A 23,602-nucleotide genomic window follows, 5' to 3' on the forward strand; every position below is an offset into this window, starting at 1 on the left:
TTTCAACTCCATTTCTGTTGTTCTATCAATGTCCTTCCACCAGAGAATTTATTGTATTTTAATTGCAAGATGTCTCAGCTGTTTAAGTAAAATGACGTTTTTATAACTGCCCTAGTTGTGCTGCTTTATGGGAAACTGGTTGACGTATATGAATTACATATTATTTTTCCCTTTTCCCACATCTGTCTACTTGTCTTTTTGCCCTTGTTTTATTTTGTGCATCCATCAATGTAAGGATAATGATTTTCTGAATGTTCAAAATGTGCTTAGCACGTAAATCTCAGTTCCTGATTATGCCTCTGGAATAAGGATGCTGATTAGGTGGCACAGGGCTAAGCATTAGCACCTGTTGGATTGGCTTTCATGTATATATTTGTAAACTAGGAAAGAGGACTTATTGGTCTGTTTGTTGAACAATAGCTCACCTAGTTCAGCAGTATCTCAGTTTTGCAGAAGTTACCCAAGAGGTTCTGTCTAAATTTATATTTTTTTTTTTTTTTACATGCAACCTTTTGTACTTTATATGTTTCATTGTGTGAACTCAGTTTGTGAAGCTTCAGGTCTAAGAAGGAATAAGAAAACAGGTAGATTAGTGCCTGTGATCCTGTTCATTACCCAGTTCCATGCTTCTGGTTTCTGGTGTCACATCCCCAGAACAATTAAGTCTCCCTGGGTTTTCTATTATCTTTTCTAGTTCGATTTTGTGAATCTTTAACATTATTCTGTCATGCTCAGAAGCTTTTCCTGTCAACATCAGTGGAATTAGAGCTCAAAAGTTTCTGATATGTATTAATAAAATCACAGTATCTAGACAAATAGAAGTAAACAAACTAACCATATCTTACAGGTACCTGGTTAGAATGGGGTTCGGACATGGTAATGACCATTTCACTCCAAAGAAATAGGAATATATATTTCTTTTCTTCGGCTCAGGATATGAGGACTAATTGTAATTTGTTACCAATCAAATATCTTGATGTACATGGGTATCAGAATGAGATAAAAATCTCAGCATTTCTGAAATTGTGTGTTAGCCAAATATAAAAATCTGCAGCTTATCAAGGAATTTGAAATCAAATAGAATGCAGTATTTCTTAATAATGAACCAAGCCCTCATTAGATTTTTATTCTTTACTAGTTAGATAAGGAGTTGCGGTGATTTTACCAAAGTCTGTTTGAATGTGTAAAGGTGCACAGGGGGCTCTGGGATTTATTCTAACTTTACTATAACGGAAAAGATTACTGTTGCTGTTAATTTCACAAAATAGCATCCCTGCCATTTAAAGAAAACACTTTAGCTAAAGGAGAAATGCTAAAATATTCTAACACTTTCCTTTTGAATATACATTATTTGATGGGCTGTAATGTTTAAGATTACAATAAGAAATTATCAATGACAGAAGTATATATGATTCTTAAAGTAAGAAACAAACACAGAAGGTTATACTGAAATCACTGTGCTATTTCCTTTCTCTGTTTACACAGGAATGCTACTTTTCTCTCAACAGTGATGGCCCTTTTGCTGTGGCTTGATGCTTGCTTTCCTCCACCCATGTCAGAAGTTTCTTATTAAACCTCTTGCCTCTTACTGGCCCTTAGCTTGCTCTCCAGTCAAGCATACTTCAGCACCTTTCCTCCAAAGGTCACACAAAGGGCCATGTGCAGTCAGTTCCAGAAAAATCACTCTGATAGTAGAAACCGAGATTGGGAAAAAATATACTGACGCTACAGGAATCACTAGTTATAAATGAAAAAACCCACCATTATTTTGAGTTAGAAACAACATTTGAATTATAGCTTGAGCTAACGGAACTTGTTGACCAATAATCTGCAAAGGATGCTTTTCAGTATGCCCTGGCTATTCTGAGACAATCACTGCAATGTTGCTCTTCTCCAGATGTCCCTATTCATCTGCAAAACTTTTAGCACAGATTGTTCTCCTATTTGTAAACAAATTATTCAACAATCCCAGAGTATCACTAGAATGACAGACAAACAGATGTGATGTGCTATCAGAAGTGGCTAATTTGAGATTCAGTAATTCTTCTGTGCATATTACCAATTAGCCTTAAAGAGTAGAGGAATGCCTGATGGAAAACCACTTCATTTTAAAACCAGCTGGTCTGTTACTGGGCCTTGGGAATCTTGTATATCTTGATAAGAAAATCAGAGAAGCAGTTTTAAAACCTTTTCTTCCTTTTTCTCCCATTCCTGTCAATGTAATTTAAAAAAAAGCTTAAGTGATTTATGTTGGGCCTTCTGGTCCTACTGCAAATTTGCCTCAAAGTTACCTTGTTAAGGAAAAAATGGGAAAAGAAATGACTGAGAAAAACTGTCATTATTCACCACTTGTTATTGCTTATAAATTGTCATTTATTTTTAGAAAAAACAAAGCAAAATCCGTATTTATTTAATGGCCTGTTCTTAGACATCTTTTACTGTGTGTAAAAATGAGTGTTACAGCTGAACTAGACTTCTCCCTAGAAAATAGAAAAAGGTTGGATTTTATGAAATACGTATTTGTGTGTATGTTTCTGGAAAAGATTGTGTTTCTCCATTTTACTTCTAAATGTCCCTCTTTCTCTGATTCTGAGGAGATAGAGATCTTGTTTGTTTGTTGTCTTTCATTTTGCCTGGGTAATAGATATCCATATGTGATCTAATAGCTTAAAATATTTTATTCCCCATTTTAATGAATTTTAGCCTTGCTCCAGATGGTAAGGTATTACTTTGAGCAGGGAAAATCTAGGGCTGTCTAGTTTAATGTTTAAAGTCTGTGGCTGAGAGTGGAGAAGGAAGAGTCTGTGGGCTCTGTTTACTATGCTTTTAATGTGTTACACATTGTATTAAAAACTCATCTTGAAGCAGATTTCACACCACTTACTCCCTCTCTAGCTTTCTGATGATGTATTCTCAGCTGCATGTCCCAGTGGAATCCCCCTAGATTGAGAAAGAGCCTTAAGGGTGGTCTTTCTGTGACTAAGGAGGGTGGGATTTCACACAAAAAGTGAGCAGCATTTTTTTAATGAAAGTGGCTAAACAACCTCACTTCCAGTTCCTATCAGTATGTGATGTAACCAAGTTTCAGTTACGAAGTCCAGCATCTGCTCGGGGCTGTGCTGTCTGGTGGATGTCTCTGGCTGGGCACCAGACATCTCACAACATCACTATTCAGCTCATGTCCTTTGCTTGTTTACACAGGAGTCTCATGTCAAAGAAAACGTTGCAATCTGATAAGTAAATGTCAAATCTACGTAAGGTCCTTATGTTTTCTGTCTCCTGAAGCCTGGAATATGAAGATCACAGTCTTGCATTCAGGTTATGAATTCCACAAAGTCCTGTATTAGCAGCTTTTAAAGTCTTTCTGGATTATTTTCTGTCTAAAAGCTAAATGCATTAAGGACACTTGGGGTCTGCTTTGTAGCATTTACCTTGAGGCGTTCAGAGTCCAGATTCCTAAATTAAATACTTGAAATCTCTGTGTAACTGCTGGCTTAGGCTACTAAGCACAGATACATAAAAGCCATCAAGAGATTTGAACACAACAGAGATTGGGACCTGGTTGGATCCCAACTGCTGAACACGGTGAAGGGGTACATATGGCTCTTTAAAGTTTTTTTTCTTAAGAAACATATTTAATGGAATTGGACCCAATTATATTTTTCCTGCATGGGGCTGAGTCACTTGCTTACCTCTGACCTTGCAAATTATTTTTTTGTTCATAATATTATAACTTCATAAAGGGGAATGCCTCACCTCTAGCTTTAGTTGATTTCCTGAGAAGTGCTTTCATGCTCAAACACTCTGTAGACTAGAACCCATTTTTCTCAAACACTAGACTATGTCTTGGAGGAAACAGAGATCAGGAAAATGCCATGTCTGAATTTTTTTCTGTGAGGAAAGATATATTTTTTTAGTATTGTCATATGATTGTGTTTACCAGAAGGCACGGAAGTAACTCCTGGATTAAGAGTCCAAAGAGTGGCTGGTTTTGGTGTATAAACATCAGGCTTAGGCTTTGTGCCCGTCACTTCAGATACTTAAATCTCTTGGTTGATCTAACTCAAAGAACGATCTTGTTCTACCAAGTGAGAAAAACAAGCAAGTAAATGTCTTCATGTAGTCCCTGTTTTGTTTCAGTTAACTTAAAAAGGTGTAAATGAGCAACTGAAGTTGGCAAAGTTACAAAACTAGATCCTTATTTGAAATAAAATGATTTGTTTAAAACAACATTTTTTTCATCGTATTACATTGGAGTAGTTTTTATTTTAGCATTGCAAACCAGTGTGAGTCACAATCATTCCTACAGTGCTTGAGGAAATAAAGGAAGCAGTGCAATAATGAAGAAATGCAACCTTAAGATGCAAAGTAGGCATAAAATAGTAGTAAGCACTTCATTCTTTTTTTAGGTAGATCTCATCTCATTTCTGGTATGTACTTTCTATCAATGATTGGAAATATATAAAGCCTCTGCCTGATTCTTTTTACCTTTTTTGTACTTAAGTGAGGAGTTAAAAATAAATTAAGGCTGATTCTGTCTTCAGTGAGACCAAGGTAACTCAAACATAACATATCAAAGGAAGCAGAGATATACTGTTAGAAATTCCTAAGACTCAACTCAGATGTCAAATTCATGGGTCCACCCATCTTTGATTCCTGCTCTTTATTCTCTTTAAAAAAAAAACCAAAAAAACAAAAACAAAAAAAAAGAAAACACAAAACAAACCAAAATATATTCCATGAGGCTTGCTGGCTGTTAAATTTATTTTTTAAAAAGTCCTACAGACAATGAATGAGTATTGAGGGAGGGATGTGGATCTTTTTCAGAGACTTTCTTTTGGGTTTTAGTGGACTTCTGGAGATTTTCTGAGAGATTGTTGGAAGTATAGTCATGATCCATGCTCCTGAGATGGACTTAAGAGAATACTTCACCAGAAGGGATTTTTCCTGAATGTAAGGAATCTCTGCAACCTCCAAATCCCATGAGTAATTTGTCTAGATGTTACACTGCCTATGGCTTTTATTTTCTGCATAATTTTCCTTGACATCTAAATGACTGAGAAATAAAATTTTGAAATTTATAAAACCTTTCCAGAGATGGACTCACAGTCTTTTGGACTGCATGGGCAAGGGCAAGGTGTGAGCAGTGGCCCCACAGGAGTGGCACTGCAAGTAATGAACTTCTGAGCAGTAGAGACCATTGTTTTACCAGTCTTTCTCCCCAGACCAAGAAAGTTGGTAGAGATTTACGATGGTCCTCTGTGTGTTCAGATTTGCCAGGTTTAGTTTAGCCACTCCTAAAGATTAATCCTATTGCTATCGTATCATCTGGTGGTATAACCCCAGGGGAATATTACACTATTTCTGCTTGATAAGAGTGCACCTGCTCTTGTCTGCCGTAGGCAGCCTGCACTGATCTGTAGGACTGATGATATTCCATCTTCTGGAAAGGTTTTCTTTCACTGCAAGGGTGGATAAAAGAGTTGGAGGCTGCCTTGCATGTCACACCATCCATGCTACTAGTAGACGTGTGCTGGAGGTTACTCAAAGCACTGAATATGCTTGAGACTTTTCCTCTGCAGATACTAGTCAGTCCTGAGGGCACAACAACATGAAAGCAATAGACTCAGACATTTATTTTGACCTGGGACTGGCTTTACACAACAATGTGTATGGAGCCACAGAGATCCAACATTCTCCTTGTCCTTACGCTATTGACGTCCTGCTGGCTGTATATTAATCAACATTTTTACTTATGAACTATATTTTGGCTTTAGTTGAGCCCATTGCATTCTGAATTAATAGGTGATATGTGAATAGATACAGCCTGGATCCAAATTTCTATTTCACATTCATATCTCTTATTCACCTCAATGGGAGAAAAATGTGTGTTCCTACTTCTGGTATAATAAGGTCCTTAGCTTGTTACTTGAAGAGTAGTCCTGAATCTAGCATTTAATTTCCTCACTAGCCCAACAGTATATAGATTTAATGTGTAAAAGGACTTCCACATTAAGCATCTTAGAGTTAGAAATCAATTATTTCCCTTTGGATGACAGAGAGTTAAAGGCATGACTGGAGTTAATGACTGTAGTCTGGGACAAAAGGAAATTCAGTCATTAAAAGTCTTGAAGTGTTACCATGCAAGTGTAGTAGTTATGCAACTGGCAAAATTGCATTACAGGGGAAGCACTCTATAAAGCAATTTAGCTTGGTTTTTTTTTGTTTTTTTTTTTTTGGTTTTTTTTTGCATAAAGGATTGTATCTCACTAAGGTCTTTTGGGTAATATTTTGTTTTCCATATACTTTGCTGTAAATTTTAGCTTACTGAGAAATTTTTGTTTAATCTTTCTTTTAATATCATTGATATAATAAATGAACTCTAATTGAAATACTTAATCACCAACACAAGTAGGGTGATCAAAACTCGTTAATGAACCTTAATGTTCTATTATGATAAAAGGGGCTATGTTTGCTAAAAGATTAATCTCATTTTGGTTCATTTTTTTTTGTGATGCAAATTTAGAATTACTCTTACAAGACAAGTCTGCTGAACAGGTGGTTGGGCTTCTGATTGCCCTTTTGTATCTATTCTGCTTTGAAACATTATGTATGTATGTAAATACATGTAGTACATTTGATACTATAACATAATGTAGCCGTTACCTGCTATGTTTGGTAATAATACAATTTCTGAATACCCAGATGAACTTTCTTTGAAACATCCTGCTCTCAGTTACCACCTTTTCTGAATAATAGAACTAATTTTTTTTTTTTTTTTTTTTTTTTTTTTTTTTTTTTTCATTTTCATTAGTTCTAGTGTGGAAAAATCTCTCATTCCAGCTTTGAATTTCTGTCTTCAGCCTTGTAATAATTATGGACAACTGCCTTGTTATGCTTTGGGTAACATTAATTTCTTTATTTCAGTTCTTTATAGGATGAAATATTTGTTTCATCTTCCATTTCCTCAGTTCATGCATAGCATAGATTACAGCACTCACACTTGCCATCTGCCTTTTCTCTTTTAATAGTAGATTAATTCGCTGTTAGTTTTAAAGCCCATAACTTGTGATAATGTAGTGCCATTTACTCTGAAACCTGTTCTGACTTCATGTTTTGTGCTTTTCAGAGAGCCCTTTCTCAGGCATGTTATTACTTGTGAAAAGGCAATGAGCAGGTGGTGTGCTAGCTTTTTTGGTTACAGAAAGCTTTAGTCTGCACCAGCTCCAAATGTTCTGTTTCCATAACAGAGACAATTTAGTAATATTACACACATTCCATTGGGGTCATACAATCACTAGGAAGGGTAGAAATAGTTTCCTGTGGAACAATGTAATACCTTAATGAATCTAGTATATAAATATTTACATATATATAACTCAAGATACTACATTTTGTTGTCACGTCCAGTCTCATTAATTATATTTGCAGTCTGATATCAGGGGAAGAAAACTCAGTAAAACCAATATATTTATTTTCATTTTTCAGGATAGTTGTTTATCCTTCAGAATTAGAGCTACTGTAATTTGTAATTGTCTGATTGATTTTGGTAACAAGTTATATTTACAGTACCCAAACAGGTATGTAGGAATCCCACTGAGGATAAAGAAATCTAAAACGTGAATTTAGGATTTATATTTCAAACTTAAAAAAAAAAAAATCTAAAAGAAAAGCAGTATTCGGGCTGCAGGGGATCCCTTTCTGCTCTCTGTTTTACTCCAGAGTTTTTGTGCACTCCATTTGCTCTAGTGAAATTATTGTATTTCTTTCCCATAAGCAGGATACTTCACCCTGAATGCAGAAAATCAATATACCGTCACTGTGACTGTCTTCAAATTGTCATGAAATAACTCATGCCTAAGCTTCAGTACTAACTTCTAAGTTATGAGTATGTTATCTCTTCACTCCTTGTCCATTTATTGCCGACCTCACTTCTGATAACAGTGAATCACCTTTTTCCTTCAAGCTCACTCTGTGTTAGTGGTCTTTCAGCTTAGCTCACTAGCCTCAATCTGTCTGTCTCTTTCTGAAAGGAATTAGTGACTTTTTAAGGCATCAGATGTTGACACAATTTATCACAACCCAGGTATCTGCAGGTCTCTAAACCTTGTCCCTCATGGTGTGTGCTTCCCCTCCTGTCTCTCCAGTTCTTATCTGAAACTGTTTCTGTGATGTGCCTTAGAGAATCTAGTCCATACTCTGATCACCTTTTTGGTAAATAAGTTTCTTGTCCATTTTCCTAGGAGCCCAACCTATCTTAATGTCGATTCATTCTTTCTACTTCTCAATCTATTCAGTTTGTTATTTACTTTCATGATAGACTTCAGTCACATCTCAAATTCCTATTTAATAATGAAATTGGTCAGAAACTTAGCTCTGATTCAAAATTTCCTACTGTTTTTTTTCTGACAGAAGGACGTGAAGAAACAGGTCTGAACTTGAGACAGTTTGGTCTAGCTCATCAGAACTCTTTAAGAACTACCTCTTGTTCATCTCTTTGAAGTGATGCTGACTGCAGCCATCAATCTCCGATTTCTTGCCTGACATAGCACATGGTGTAGGCATTTCCACTCTTGTATTTCCAGTCTGGTTTATATGAGGTGAGGTTTACACAGTACATATCTCTGAGCCTATTTACGTGATAACATCCAGGAAAATTAAGCCTAATTAGTTTTCTAAGTGGATTAGTTAAGCAATGTCGAATGCCCGTATAGATGTTCCAAGTCAGAATAGAAATGGTTGCAATGCTGGTCATTTGAATTTACTTTGGAATGAATAAAAGTAAATTTAATTAAGGCCACTTTAATTCTGAATCAGTCTTTAACATGGTATATAAAACCCACTGTGATACAACACCTTTAGATAATTTGGATTAATTTTCTTCAGAGACCCTATGTTGGCAAGTCCTTGTTTATAAGATTACATCAAGAAAAAGGGTCTTGATGGTTGTTTGTTAAATCACTCTCAGGTTTTAGCAACACTTATATATATATTAAAACTACCACATTTTTGAGAAACATTATATTGGAAGATATTGTAACCTTTTGTTATTCAGACAGATTTTAAAGATAATGAATTTCAATAGATCAAATCTGATAGAAAACTACTTTATCCTACATGATATTTGTTTTTCTGGATTCCCCAAACTGAACTATCTGTACCCATTACTGGGTCAACCTCCTTCTGTGTCATTATGTTTCTACACAAAAGGAAGAAGAGAAATGCCTACTGAAACTTATAACACTTGTTGGAAGTTCCAGGTGAGGTTAAAGGTAAGAAAAATATTTAGTCAACAATATCTGAATAAGTTGTCCTTTTGACCAATTAATTTAGTTCATTGTCCACCCAATTCTGCAGAATTTAGTGCAGTTAAATTAGGAGTAACTTGGGCCCTGTATGTTTGGAAACAGTTGTAAATTCGTGCTAAAATGTAACAAAAGCTTGTTATAATTTGTATGTGATGGCTTGTGAGTTTAGAGGCTGATTGATTCTGCTGGGCTTCTGTCAATCAATATCCTGCTGTAGTCAATGATCAAAGACAAAACATATGGTTTTGTTTCAACCCTGTCTTTGACTCTGTGTAAACTGTTTTGGACCTGTGTTTTTCCTGGATTATTATAGTTCCATTAGGTAAATCCTAGTTCAGCAGCTGTACATAACTTTCATTAGATGCAACAACCTTTTGCAGTACTTGCTGCCATGATGGAAGTCAGGTTCAATGTGACCTTCTATGTCCTTAAGACTGGCAAAGAATCCAAGAGAGATCTATCATAATTGTACCTAGGTGGTAACTATCTGAAAGGTATTTTGTGGTAATTTATGAAATAAGCTCCCTTATTGTTGAGGGGTAAAATAGTGAGCTGTCAAATAAGAATATGATAAAACTAAAATTGCTTGCAAAAGTTAACAGACACTATCTGCCTTTGGCTGTTATTTTAGCATGGCTAGAAATTTTTTAGGCAGGTAGAATGGCAGTAAAAATCAAATTCATATGGTTTTGAATTTATTCTGAACAAATAAGCTCAAAGATTGAAAATGCAGTTTGAAGGAGAGTGTTACTGAAGAAGAAAATGTAAACACTTATCCTATTAATAAAAGTCAGATAAAGATCTGGGAACCTTGTGTGCCTCAGACTTATTTTATCAATAAAGTATAAGATTTGAAAATGTTTTGAAGTGACATGAAGAAAAAAAAATTAAAAGCAATACTTATAGAAATTCTGAAAATCTAAGAGTTACAGATAATGAAATTAGCCTCTCAAGCACAGAGCTATCAGCCTGGGCTTACTGCAGGTTTTTTTAAGTCATTCTAGGAGACTGGTCTTGGATATATAGTAGGGCAAAACCCAGAAACATTTGCATGTTTTGTCTTCTGCCAATGTGTGTACACACCAGTCATGGCTAAATATTTACCACAAAAGACTCACCAAGATAAATATCTCATAACACTTTGCTGAACTGCAGAAATTATTTGCTAAAAGAAGGGATTTCACAATTCAGCTACTGTATTGTAGAGAAGGGGAAGAGAGATTTGTATCAAGGAGTTACTAAACTGGTTTTCCATCTGTTTCAGTTATTTTTATGGCATAAAGAGAAAAAAAATGGCCTTATTTCTGTGGCCAGCAAAACAATTTCTATATGCAATATGTGTGAGTAGTAGGAAATTTAAGTGGTTTGCAATTCACCTAGATGAAAGATGTTAGACATGTGAAATTGTCTTCATTATGAAGAAGGATCATTGCATTGCAAACAGTATGAATCAAAATAATGGCTCAAAAGACTGCCTCTTGGCATCTGTTAGAAGATATTCAGGTAGTCCCACAGTAAATATCACAAATAGGCCCACTATACTGTAGCAGCGATTTGCTCCTCTGTTTCCACTTGATTATTATTTTCTCCCCAGGATGAGACATCTGCCTATAAAGACATTAAATAAATGTTCAGTCCTGCAGAGGTTAACGAAAAATGAGTAAACACATTGATCTAACACAGCAGAGAAATATTTGTGCCCATCTAGTCCATCCTCTACCCTGGGGTAGCTTTCCATTACTTTTCAACAAATACTCTCATCAGTTAATCCAATCTATATAATATAATCTTGGAGACTGTGAGAGACTGAAATATCCTATGACTGTCTCAAAGCTTGCCTGTGTCTGTGCAAACCTCCAAGAGAAGCTGCTGCGACCTGTGAATTGCTCTGGGGGATGCTGCCCAGCGAAGTGGGGGGAGTGTATTGACAGATGCACCCCTCCACACTTCTTTGTGGTTGCATTGTCCGGACTCTTTAGATAAGCCTCAAAGGGGCAGACATGGACTGAGCTGCCCCATCCTGTAGCCGTTTGTGCCTCTACTGTGTAGGCCAGGCCCCATGCATGCATTGCTAATTAACTAAGAGGCAAACATTTCTTCCCAGGAGCTGGATGCAAGAAAACCTGTGGGACCAGAGGAAAAAAAAAAGTAAAGGAGGGCAGATATGCTGATCAGCCGATATGATGAATTTAAAAAAGGCAACAGAAAGCTTTGCTCAGTGTGCATCCACCAGCGAAGCCAGATCCGTGTGCACCCACCACCAAAGAACTGAAGATGGAGGACCAGCGGGATGCTGCTGGATCCATGGTGGTGACTATTCTTGCAGCCCTATCCCTCATCCTTGCTTTATTTTTGTCTTTTCTTTCATTCTGTCTTATTGCTACCCCTCTTCACTTTTTTTAATAGTAAAAACCTGTTTTGGGTAGACGGCATTTGACCTCATTTGTGTCTTAATCTTGCTCTTGTGATCATATCAAAGCCTCCCTCGACATTGGATCAGGACAGAGACCAGTGAAGGAAGCCCCTGGTTGGCAAACCCTGAATATCTAGAGACTCCTCAGCAGTGCTGAGGACCACCAGGTAGCTCTGGAATACAGCCAAGACAGCTAAGGCATACTCTATGTTTGGAAGACTTATCTTGCTTTTTTTGTTGTTGAATGGAGAGTTAGTTAATTTGGCTTGTTTGATTTTCTTTGATAATGCTTTTCAGAGGTTGGTGTTGAAAGAATATCTGTAGCAATTGGATAAAATTGGGAAAATAAAGGGATAAAAAAAGGAATCAAATTAGTAATAGATTTTTCAAGAAAGGTTTAACAATAAAGACCTCTTCTAAAGGCTAAAATTAGAGGTTAGCCAAGGAAATTAAAAAGCAATGTTTTTCAAAAAAACAGTTTTGTTTTGTTTTTTTTTGTTTGTTTGTTTGTTTTTGGTTTTTTTTTTAAATAAGAAAAGGAATCTGGCAAACTCCATTTAGAGATCAAGAGTTTAATATTATTTCAGATAGTGAGATATTTGGATGGGCAATAGGAATACCACAGTAAATTTCTCAGATTATAAAAGGTGTATAATCAGTCCTTGTACTGATGTGTAGACTATGAAAGGATTAGAATTAGGAAGCATCTCTGCCCTGTGGATGTGCCTTCACACACTTTCTTCTGAAACATGTTGGTAAAATTCCTACGAAGCAAAAATCCTAATCAAGATCTAATTTAAGGCCTGTTTTACTAGACGTTAACATCCATAGGTGAACAAGCATCTGTCCTGGAAATCACTGTCAAAACAGAGCTATTAAACTAAATAAATCACTCTTTTGATCCAGCATAGCCTTATGCTTATAATCTTTTGACTGTTACTGACATTCCCACAACATGAGACTGGATTTTACATTACCACACCTGTCACATATCTAATGCTGAGAAGTGCAGTTATATTGGAACTCTACACCACAAGATTCATTTCTGGTTTGAGACACTGATATTAACTGTGCTGTTAATAGTATGCTAATGTAATTTGAAGGATCAAGTGTTATGTAAAGGGAATGATTAGCTGAAGAAACAACAGTCCATAAATCCTTTAAAAGATGTGTTGTACTCTGAGTAGAATAGCTTAAATCCAGGTTATCCTGTTAAGAGATAGATTTTACAGTTAGCACCAACAATTAAATCCAATCTCTGAATACGTACTGTAGCCACCACTGCTACTTTTCTAGCCTGATCTTTACAAGTGAAACAGCTTTGCCTGTGTCTGCTGTGAGGATCTCTGTGGAAGGATGTGGGAAGCATGTTTTCACAGCTGTGCTGTGAGCAAGCATGGTGCTTCTGCCTAGGGCCTCCTTACTCCACAGAGCTCCATGTCTGTCTGTATGTACTACATATGTTAAGTAGTAACTGGAATTCAGGGCTGTCTTCATTTTCCTTATCCCATCCAAATCTTTTCTCTTGCTGACCTTTGTCTTCAGAGCCACCATGGTAATACACCTTTCTTTTCATTTAAGGCTGTGTTTGAGCCTCTGTCCCCAAAAGTAATGAAATGATGACACTGTCATTGACTTTCAGGGGAACAGGGTTTCACCTGTATAGTCTTCTGAGAGAAATGCATATACTAGTTCACAGCATCACTCTGTCACCCATCTCCTGTGGTTGCAAAATCTTCCTTGTTCATGTTTGCTTTGAGACTGAAGGGTCCAAAGGATAGGATAGAGAACAAAGTCCTCAGGCTATGCTGTAATTTTCAGGATTTGAACATTACAAAAGGTACACAGCACCTAATTAAGGTACACAGCACCTAATTTTTAGGCACCTTGGTATTTAATAACATGGGTACTGAGATAGGCTGCTGATAAAATTTATGCAGAGAACACTGTGAACAGAAAATACTGTATAAGAGGAGAGTGGTCCACCTGATCTGGAAAACAATGGCCTAAAGCAGTGAATATGAAATGTTGACACCTACTAGGGCTCAAGAACCTTACTTTAGGTTTACTGTGCGAGATCTATATACTGTGAAGATCCACAGTCCTATTTACAGTATTGATGTTAGGACTCTTAGAGCTGTTGTGGTTTAAACCCACTGGCAGCCAAACACCACGGAGCTGCTCTTTCACCCTCCCCTAACTGGAGGAGAAGAATTGAAAGGATAAAAGGAGCCTCATTGGTTGAGATAAAGACAGTTTAATAATTGAAATAAAATAAAGAAATATTAATAATAGAAAATACAGATGGGTAATGCACAATGTGATTGCTCACCATCCACTGACTAATACCTAGACTGTTCCTGGCTAGCGATCCCAAAAAAACCAAGATCCTGAAACTGTAATCCCAGAAGCTAAGGAGAACTCCCTCCTTCCCAGCTGTTCCTCCTTTATGTACTGAGAATGACATTATATGATATGGAATATTTCATTGTCTAATTTGGATCTGGTCCTTTGGCTGTGCTCCCTCCCAGCTTCTTGTACACCTGTGCACAGGCAGGACATGGGGAGTTGGAAAGTCCTTGATCTCAGCAACAACTGAAAACATTCTTCTCATACCAAATTCCATACTGAATACAAAGCACAGCACTATTCTAGCTACTAAGAAAAATTAACTCTATCCCAGCCAAAACCAGGGCAAGACCATGACTCAATAGGAGGATCTCAACTCCAACATTCCTGCTACTGTATCTCACCACTAGGCTATAATGTCACTCTTGTACCTTCTCTCTTTTCTGGTCCAGTAATTAGTGAGGTAGATAAGATGAAAACCTGCAAAAACAGGGACAGAGAAACCCCAAACCAGAGTAGACAATGGTTATGACATTTATTCTGCAGGTAGGTTCAAATCCTCTCTCCAGCCTTTGGGGGAGAATAGCTGCTGACCTGTAAAGGAGACAGAAGGCAATAGAAACCTCTTTTCCTTAAACCATGTATTGTGCAGGACCTCATCCTGTAATTCTAGGAATTACTCTTTTTAGAGAAATACTGCCATGTTTAGCAGCATCGAGGTTCATGCAGATGTTTGGCCGTTAAACAAACAAAGAAGCAAACAAACAAATATCACAGCTTTTAGTAAATCATATTTAATAATGGCCTACTGGCTTCAGATATCTCTAGGATGAAGTAGCAAATTTTGAGCATATAAAAATCTCAATTTGTATGCCAAAAGGATAGTTATGTTGTCTAACCCATAGAAAGCAAAGGATTTTGAAAACCTCATTTGGTTCCTCTGTACTAGGATAAACGTAATCTGCACAGAAAGTCAATACAATAAAGTGGTGTTTACAGAAAAGTAGAAAGACTCTGAAATTGTTTTAGGTCATTGAAATGATGGAAATTACTATTCTGGTTATACTCTCTTTCTGCTTATAATGAGATTTTTTTTGGTGAAAATAACTACTAGGGGAATTATCTTTATGAGTGTGCAGCAACCAATATGAAGACAGTCCATGCTTTGGAAAGGAAATCTCTAAGAAGACACACACCACGCACCCAGCACTCCACCCCCCCACCCCCACCCCCCCAAAAAAAAATAGTAGAAGTTAAGGTAATTGAAGTATTTAAGATCTACTTTTCTCAATTTACAGAAATTGCTTTAAATCCCATTGCCCTTGCTTTCACAGTGAGATTTGCCTGTTGGCTGATATCACGTCGGCTCCCAGCAGAACATCGCTGCCTGTCCCCACTGTACTTGCTGCTGGTGTGGCATCTGCTGGGGAAACCACTGCGAGGCAGAACACATTTCTGCTGATGTGTTTATATGACAGACCTGTGCTTCGTTTAAAAAAAAAAAATACATATATATATATAAACCTGGTCCCTACCTGTAAGGCAATACCATTCGTAACTACTAGACTTATATGCTTGAATGGAGATGAGGAGAAATGGTGCTGAGAGGTGCCAGGCAGGTGGAAGCACAGATTTTGGCTCTAAAACAGAGAGCAATAGTCACTCTGTGGTTAAAGTGGAACTAAAATGTCATTTTATCTTTATAACAGCTGACTTTGTAAATGTTAAGCAACATTGATAATTGATAATATCATAACATTGATAACAATAAATTTATCAACAGCTATACACTTTAAAAAAAATCCTTCAACATTTTGCAGAACTCACAGAAATACCTGCTGTTACTGAAATTTTGCCCCTTGTTTGCCTAAACCTGCCTATTTTCAACATATTTTCAGCTTGAACGTGCTGGTGTAGGACTCAATGCCTTTGAAATTTTATATCTATTGAACTGGGAGCAGTAAATTAGCTTGACTTATGGTCCTGGGAGGTGACAGAAGAAAATAATTCTGACTGTAAATCTGGAACAAAGAAATTTTAAAGGGAAAGCCTGTCCAAGAAGAATTGAAATAGAGACATGTCAGGGTATGATTTGAGGGAATAGACTGATAAAGAGACTCTGTAGCACAGATCTTTAAGCACCTGGATAAGTCTTTGCTTATAAAACCCACTAAATTAGGTATATTAAGTACACGTAGACCATTTGTAGTGTTAAATCTCTTTTCTATGTGTAGTTTCTCCTGTGAAGATTAAACACTTCATTTTGAGAAAATTGTTCTGAGTTTGTGGAGCTACAGGCCGTATATCATGACTGGAAGCTTTTCTGGATGAGCTAAATTCCATTTGGTCTGCTGATTTGTTGTGTCGTATTATCAGGACTGTAATAATCCAATGGCTGAGTCCTGTTTCAGCCTCTTTTAAACCAGTTCATGCTGTGGCTTTATAAAGTGTAGTGGCACAAGGGAGGGGGCAGAGCAGACTTTCTTCTGGTAATAGTAATTCCAGCTTCTTCTGTCTTCAGCTTCTCTTTGAGAGTGGGACAAACATGGATATCATCCTCTCTTCCCTGTCATCCTTTCTCCTTCAGACCAGAAATGTGGTTCCTATGAAGGCTTCCTTTAGAGAAACATAAGAGAGGGTACAAAAATTCAGATTTGTTTGTTATATGTGGTTCTGATTTTAAAATATAAAATTAAATTATGGACAAGTAGCTTACTTGACATTCACTGCTGATGAAAGTGCCTTTGGATATACAAGCACTCATACCTCTGTGTGAGTGTATATACATAAATATAAACATATATTTACATATGAAAAAAACATCAGTAAAATAAATTTGGCTAAACAGTTCTTTCTCTTGTCAGATTAGGCTCTTTTACCTTTTTGTTTTAACTTTAGCAGTAGGGTAAATCCACAAATGAATGTGGGAAAAAAGCAACTCAATGAATGTCAGTTTGTAAGACTCCATTTCAAAACTATTGTAAACTGTTAGCTTATCAAGTGGTTTTAAAAATGTAAGGTGTTTGAGTGATAGGACCTATTACCTACTGTCATATCTTGTTATTGTAGAGTTTTATTGAAACCTGAGTTATTTGCTGCTTTGAATGAATAATTAAGCTCATTAAAGAACAGAGTGAAACACAGCTCAGTGTAGAAAACATAAGGGAAATGATATTTAATTAATAACTGTAATCTTTATAGACTCTGTCATGCCACTATGGCTATGACTATAAATTTGTCCAGTAAGTATAACATTGGGTGTAAAAATTAGTGTTGGGATGTGACAAATGAAAATACATAATTAGTTACACTGTGATAAATCTATACAGTACAGTATTTGAGGCATAACAGTAAGACTAGTTTGAATATTTTTATAGGAAAAAGAAGTCTGAAAATACATTTTAAAAAAATAAATTGTTTGTTCTGTGTCATGATTGTACATGTCTAAACAGTGCAGTATTTCAAGGTTTTTAATTCTTTGTTCACCATCATTTCATGTGAAGTTCATTGCCAAATGCAGTTTTGGTCGAATAGGAAACATATTAATGTATTCCCTGGTGGAGCACTGTTGTGTGCTAAGATGGAATTGGCTTGGAAAGTTAAGCCAAGCTCTGAAGCAAACTAGAAAAATGCACCTACACAACTAGAAAAACCTACACAACTAGAAAAATGCACTAAAATAAATCATACAGTACTTTGCTAGCACTGTTAGGGTAGTTTTACCTTTAAAACTGTTTCATGCAGGAATGCTTAATGTTTCATGCAGGAATTAAACAGCTAACATCTCATTCCTTAGATTGTGCCAGTCCCTCCACCCTCAGCTCTGGCACCTACCTCACATTTGAAAGCATGGTCAGCTGCATTTGTACTAGAAGTGCCCTTCCTGTCCAAAGTGCCTGTTTAACATGTACACAGGTGTCTCACCTTCTCTTCTCCCCCTGCCTCCATTAACTTCATCGTCCATGTCCTGGGGTCATTCATGTCCCAATGCCATTCACTTAATATCAGCCCTGCTTACTGTGATGCCCTTCATTCTGGCAGGTTTGGAATGTAAAGTGCCCGTGCAGAGAGCTCAGCAACCAAGTTCATCAGGCAGAGCTGAGGATCAAGGGTGAGTTTGTGCTAGTTTGGGTCTCTGTGTCAGTGGAGAGGCAGACAGATTAGCAATCAGAATTTAGATGACCTCAGTGTATTCATCAGGAGAGATTAAACCGTGGTGGGATTTGGGGGGAACATTTATGTGAGAGTATAGAGTAGGCAAGTGGCAGCATTGTAGGCAAGTGACAGCGTTGCCTCCAAGTTTACTCTTTAGAGCTGCAGTCTCCACTACTGTGCTCTGTCTAAAGTTTGAAACAGAAAGCACAAGCATGCATACACTCCTTAAAATTCTGACTTACTTGTTTATAAAGCAAAAGTTATTACTTTTATATATGATTGCTGAGTCTAGAGTGGCAAAATGTGATGAGTGGCAAATCAAAAAAACAGTTTTTTTTTTTCTTCTCAAAGGTGAGTTAAGAACTGCTGGCATGTATACAGTAGTGCTTATCAGCACCATGCCCTCAACTGGGGGCAACATTACCTCTCTTGCCCACATTCTCAGAGGGGCTGTCACTGTTGGGTTTTTCCCCTTTGTACTGTTATCACATACAGGCAGTTTCCTACTGTTATTTGTTCTTTGGTCTATTTGTTATACCGTAAAACTAGTTCTGCTCGGCTTTCAATGTTACACTCCTGTTGTGACTTGTAAATGATCCCTTATTTTTCTGCTTAAAGCCTTGGGACCCTGGCTACCATCCTGTGCTGGCAATCTTGGGGAGCCTCTGCTACAACATGTTGGACAGACTGACAAGAAGTGTGAAGAAGTGGAATGACTGAAGAGAGGGAAGATGTAATGGTAGAAATAGGCTGGAGAAAAGTTTGGGCAAGAACGCGTGAGGTTTGGTCAAACTCCTGCTATGGCATGCCAAGGCTTGAATAGCTGGTAAGGGCAAAGGAAGCTGATAAGGATTATGCTGTGTCTTCTCATACTCAGCTTCCCTGAAATTACCGCTAAGAGCTGTTGTTCTCTGCTGCTTCAACACTGGTACTATGCATGTCTGTGTGACCTTACCTGGGTTGTGCTGATTCAGAGCAAGGTTACTAATCCTATCACCATCCCCTCATAAGCCGTTCATGAGCCCCTCTCCTTTTAACAGGCACTTTCTCTATGTACTCCAAGAGTCCATGTCTGCTTACATTTTGCTAACTTCAATACCAGATTCTTCTGATCTGTACATGATGCTCAGATTGACACAGTCCTCATTTGGCTTGAGTGAAAGATTCAAGTAATGTGCCAGTGCTGCAAAGAGAGGTCTTCTGGTAACCCAAAAAGTTCCCGTATAGGGAGTAGAGGAGGGAGCTGGTGACTGGTAGCTGACAGGGTAAGTATAAAAGAGCCCTCTATTGATGATTTTATATTACAGTATCTCTGATGTGGTTTAAGTTCAGCTTCTGGTGGTATGAGTTCAACTTATGGACATTTTTTCTCTTCCACTGTTTATGATAGCTGGAATAGAATGAAAGTGTGGCTGCAGTAATGTGTAGACATCTGAGGGATCCTCAAACTTTCATTATGTGTGCAATTCTTTGGTGCTTCCCAGGGGAGTGAAAGCTGTGTGACCTTTTCACATGCTGTGTTTCTTGTCCCCCAGCTGGTGGAGGAATGCCTGTCTTTCAAGGGCTGAGGGAAACTTAAGCGGCCATGTCCATAAGTGTCTGTGGAAGACCAGGCAGTGCCCCTTGCTACAAGCACTCCAAAGAGAAACTCATCTGCTGTGGCAAAGAGCAGTTCCCTTCCCAGATGAAAAACTCTGACCAAACTGCTGAGGATCCACTCTGAAATGTGATGTTCTTGGAGCAGGCTGCTTGAAAAAATATTTTGCTCTGCAGTATCTTCAAGATCTACCTGTATCTTCAAGAGTAAGAGTGAAATGACTTGTCTTCCTCTCAGGTGAGGAGAGCACAGGATTTGGAAAGAGAGGGAGCTTGAACTGGGAACAGGTCTTTTTGTTGAGTCTGAGCTTATTTTGTTTGTGCAAATGAACAGAGTGAGGACCATGCTCATGAAAACCATCTGTACCCTAAATACAAAATCTGCTATTTACATTCCATGGAGCTAAGGCTGAAAAAAACATGGGCAAGAGAGCCCGTGCTTCTTCCTCTGCTTCTTCCTCACATGCTGTGCCAAAGCAGAACCCAGTCGTAATGATTGGCTGTGCAACAGTGGCTTCCCCAGGCATGCAGGTAGTGCCTCGGTTCACTTGTAGCATACATCCTCCTTCTTGCACTCTGCCCGTGACTCGCAATATCTGTGCTGCTTCAGTCTAGCTGTCTTGAAATTTTCTAGCCTATACCAATTTCTTGCTGTGTTAGGGACTTTACTCAGCTTGCTGGCTGTTGAACAAATATCTAGTCATTTATCTTATTTGTTGGTACTATTTGTCTGAAATTTAAGAAATTAACCCAAGAATTTATCTTTTTAATGCTGATAAGCATGTAAGAGCTCCTGACTGTCTGATAGTACTGCAGATTGTGAGATATTAGAAACAGACCAACTCAAAATAGAATCATTTAAGATTATCTCTAGAGATAAAATCCACACATCAATTTCAGAAACAAAAATCTGTTATCTAATTACTGACTCTAAAATTATTTTAACAGTGATTCTATAGAAATTAAGGTGTTGAAAAGGACTGCAGTAGGATAAAAAATATATTTAGGTTGTTAATATTGCTCTAATATACCTGTTCTGAGGAAGAAATAAGAGGAATCTGTATGAATCAGTCACGACACTCAACCAGATAATTATCCCAAGAGGATGCTATTAGTTTGGTTTTCATGAAGATTTTGCTAGGGGAATTTTTTTCCTTATAAAAGTCATGATATGAGTTTCCTACCCCTGCACTCTGGAGTGTTCTCTACAACAAAGCAGGATTCATATTCAAAGTCATTGTCACAAAAGAAAATTTCTGAAGTTTACTTTGTTTTCTAAGCATGAATGCCATGTCGTTTGCTTCTTGCAACCCAGGAATACAATGCAATATCAAATTTTCTCAGATAGGAAAAATGGCACATGTTCAGTAAATGGAAGTGACTATATGTTGTGAAGTTCAGAATTGATAAAAACAAAGGAATAGAAGGAGAACGATATGTATCGTAGAAGGGTATATATCGTACCCTACTCATCTGATTAGGAATACAGGTGATGTGGTCACTGAGATTTGCTCAAAATCAAATGCTATTTAGCCATAGACTGAAAACAGGCGGTTTTATTTTTTCTTAGTTTCTTTGGTAGGCTGGCACCTCTGTTTATGATTTTTTTTTTTTTTCCTCAGAGTCCAAAGTCTCTACTCAATATTTACAGAGGTCAGAAAGTCTGTTCTTTCTATCTGAGTAATCCTCAAACTTTAAATATTTTCCTTCTACCACTGACTTTTCTCACCCTGGCTGTCTCCAGCTAAATCTAGCTTCTTTTTCAATTGTTATTGATATTTTATTCCTTCAGAAAGAAACTATCTGCCATTAAGTCATCAGTTAAATGACAGGACACTATAAAGGACTGATTTTCCCCCCTGTATGTAAATACATTTTTTTTTTATTCATGCACTAGCTATTCAGAGGTCCATGAAATATGAAGATACACAAGATACCAAGATACACACACATTCATCATATTCATGCTCATGTTCAGACTGTTAAAATGCTGTCTTAGTTCAGTAAAATGTAAAGGAACCAACAGTTATCCCACAGACATGCAGAAAATTTGAATTTTGTTAACTGCCTGATTGCACATATTCACTGGTTCCAAGCATGAACCACTTGCAAGCAAGGGAGGGCTTTGGCATTGATTTCAATAGGAAAAGATTTATAGTCTTTGCTGGAAAGCAGGAAACCGCTTGATGGTAATTAACTACCACAGAGATGTGTTTAGATAGTGAGACAAAAAAATTGTCTCCTACCTTCTCATTAATTGCTCAGAATATCTGACCCATGGGTCTTTTGTTAAGAACATACGTATTTAAGGAAAAGTATTTATCTCCTTTTTTAGAAATGTTAAATGTTTAAATAGCAGTCCTATGAAGATGTTGTTCTATTTGAAGAACCAGATCACAAATCTGGTTTTAATTACATATATATAACTGCTAAAGGCTTTGTAGGTGTTACAGCGAATTTACTGAAGGCAGAATTGCCTGTTTAGCCGTGGCAATTAGAAGTCCAGTTGTTTATCAGTGGATTTCTGACACCATCTCTTATTCGGTGTTCTATTTTTCACCAGGGACATTAGACTGTGTTGAAATAACACATGGTTTTCTTTTTCTTGTGCCTTCATGGCCACAAAATGCATAGGTACAAGAAAGGTATCACTGTATTAACTTATCTCAGATGTTACAACAGATGGAAAAAAGGGATTTATTTACTTCAAGTGTTAAAACGAAAAAAGCTAAGTTTCAGAGTAATATATGAAGACATAAATACAGGTATTTGTGTGTATGTATAGATTATCTCCCTTGCATTACCTTTTAGATATTTTCCTGCTGTCACTTTTTCTGATCACAAAGCTTGGTTTACTCACTCTAATGTTGTCAGACTCTAACATTGTAGAGGGACTGGAGAGCAGACCAGGCCCAGGCCCTGTGTGAGCCAAACCAGGGGTACAGACGCAGTGAAATGCTGACCAGCTGAAATTCCAGCCCCACTTGTGCCACCCCAATTCATTAACTTCATTGTCTAATGGAGAAGTTTTCTATATGTATTGCTTTTGGATATGGAGATCCACCCTCACTGCAGCTGTTTGGTTTTCATTTCTCATCTATGTATTGGGATGTTAGAGATCTTGTATTTTTTTTTTTTTTTTTTTTTTTTTGGTGTGTGTGTGTTTGTCTTTAATGCCCTTTTCATCCTGTGAAACCTAATCCACAAAATAAATAGTTTCTAGCTCTCTCCCACTGGGTTTGTATTTCTCACAAAATATTTTGAAGGGATGGGTGTTTTTTTCTTTAGAATGAGTGCCTGATTTTTTTCTCCCAGATTGTAAGGCATTGGAGTTGTGTGTGGAAGAACTACTTCATTTTATGATACCTTATGAAGTTTAAAAATTTCTTTTTGTTCTGCCTTGGAGTGAAGCCAAAATCTTCAGAATGTTTTGCAGAAAAAATTGTACTGGAGTATCTTTTTTCTAGTAATCAAATCAGGTTTTCACTTAGCCTTATAGAGAAATTTAGAAAACTTCAGCTGAACACTATATAAATCTATGTTGAAATGTATGTACCATATGGCCTTTAAGAAACAGCATGTTTTGATGAAAAAGATTCCGTACAAAATTTTGGCCAGCTCTAAGCAGTAGCTCATGAACAATACCATATAGAGTGTACTGCTTCAGAGGATGAATATCTTAGTTTCTCTATGGAAGCAGCAGCTCTGCATACCTCTCTGGGAATAGATTTTTAAAAATAGTTTAAAAAAAACAGCATTAAATGCTCAGTTCCAACTTTTA

Source organism: Athene cunicularia (assembly GCF_003259725.1).
Source record: "Athene cunicularia isolate RWA chromosome 3 unlocalized genomic scaffold, athCun1 chr3_part1, whole genome shotgun sequence".
NCBI classification, from domain to species: Eukaryota; Metazoa; Chordata; class Aves; order Strigiformes; family Strigidae; genus Athene; species Athene cunicularia.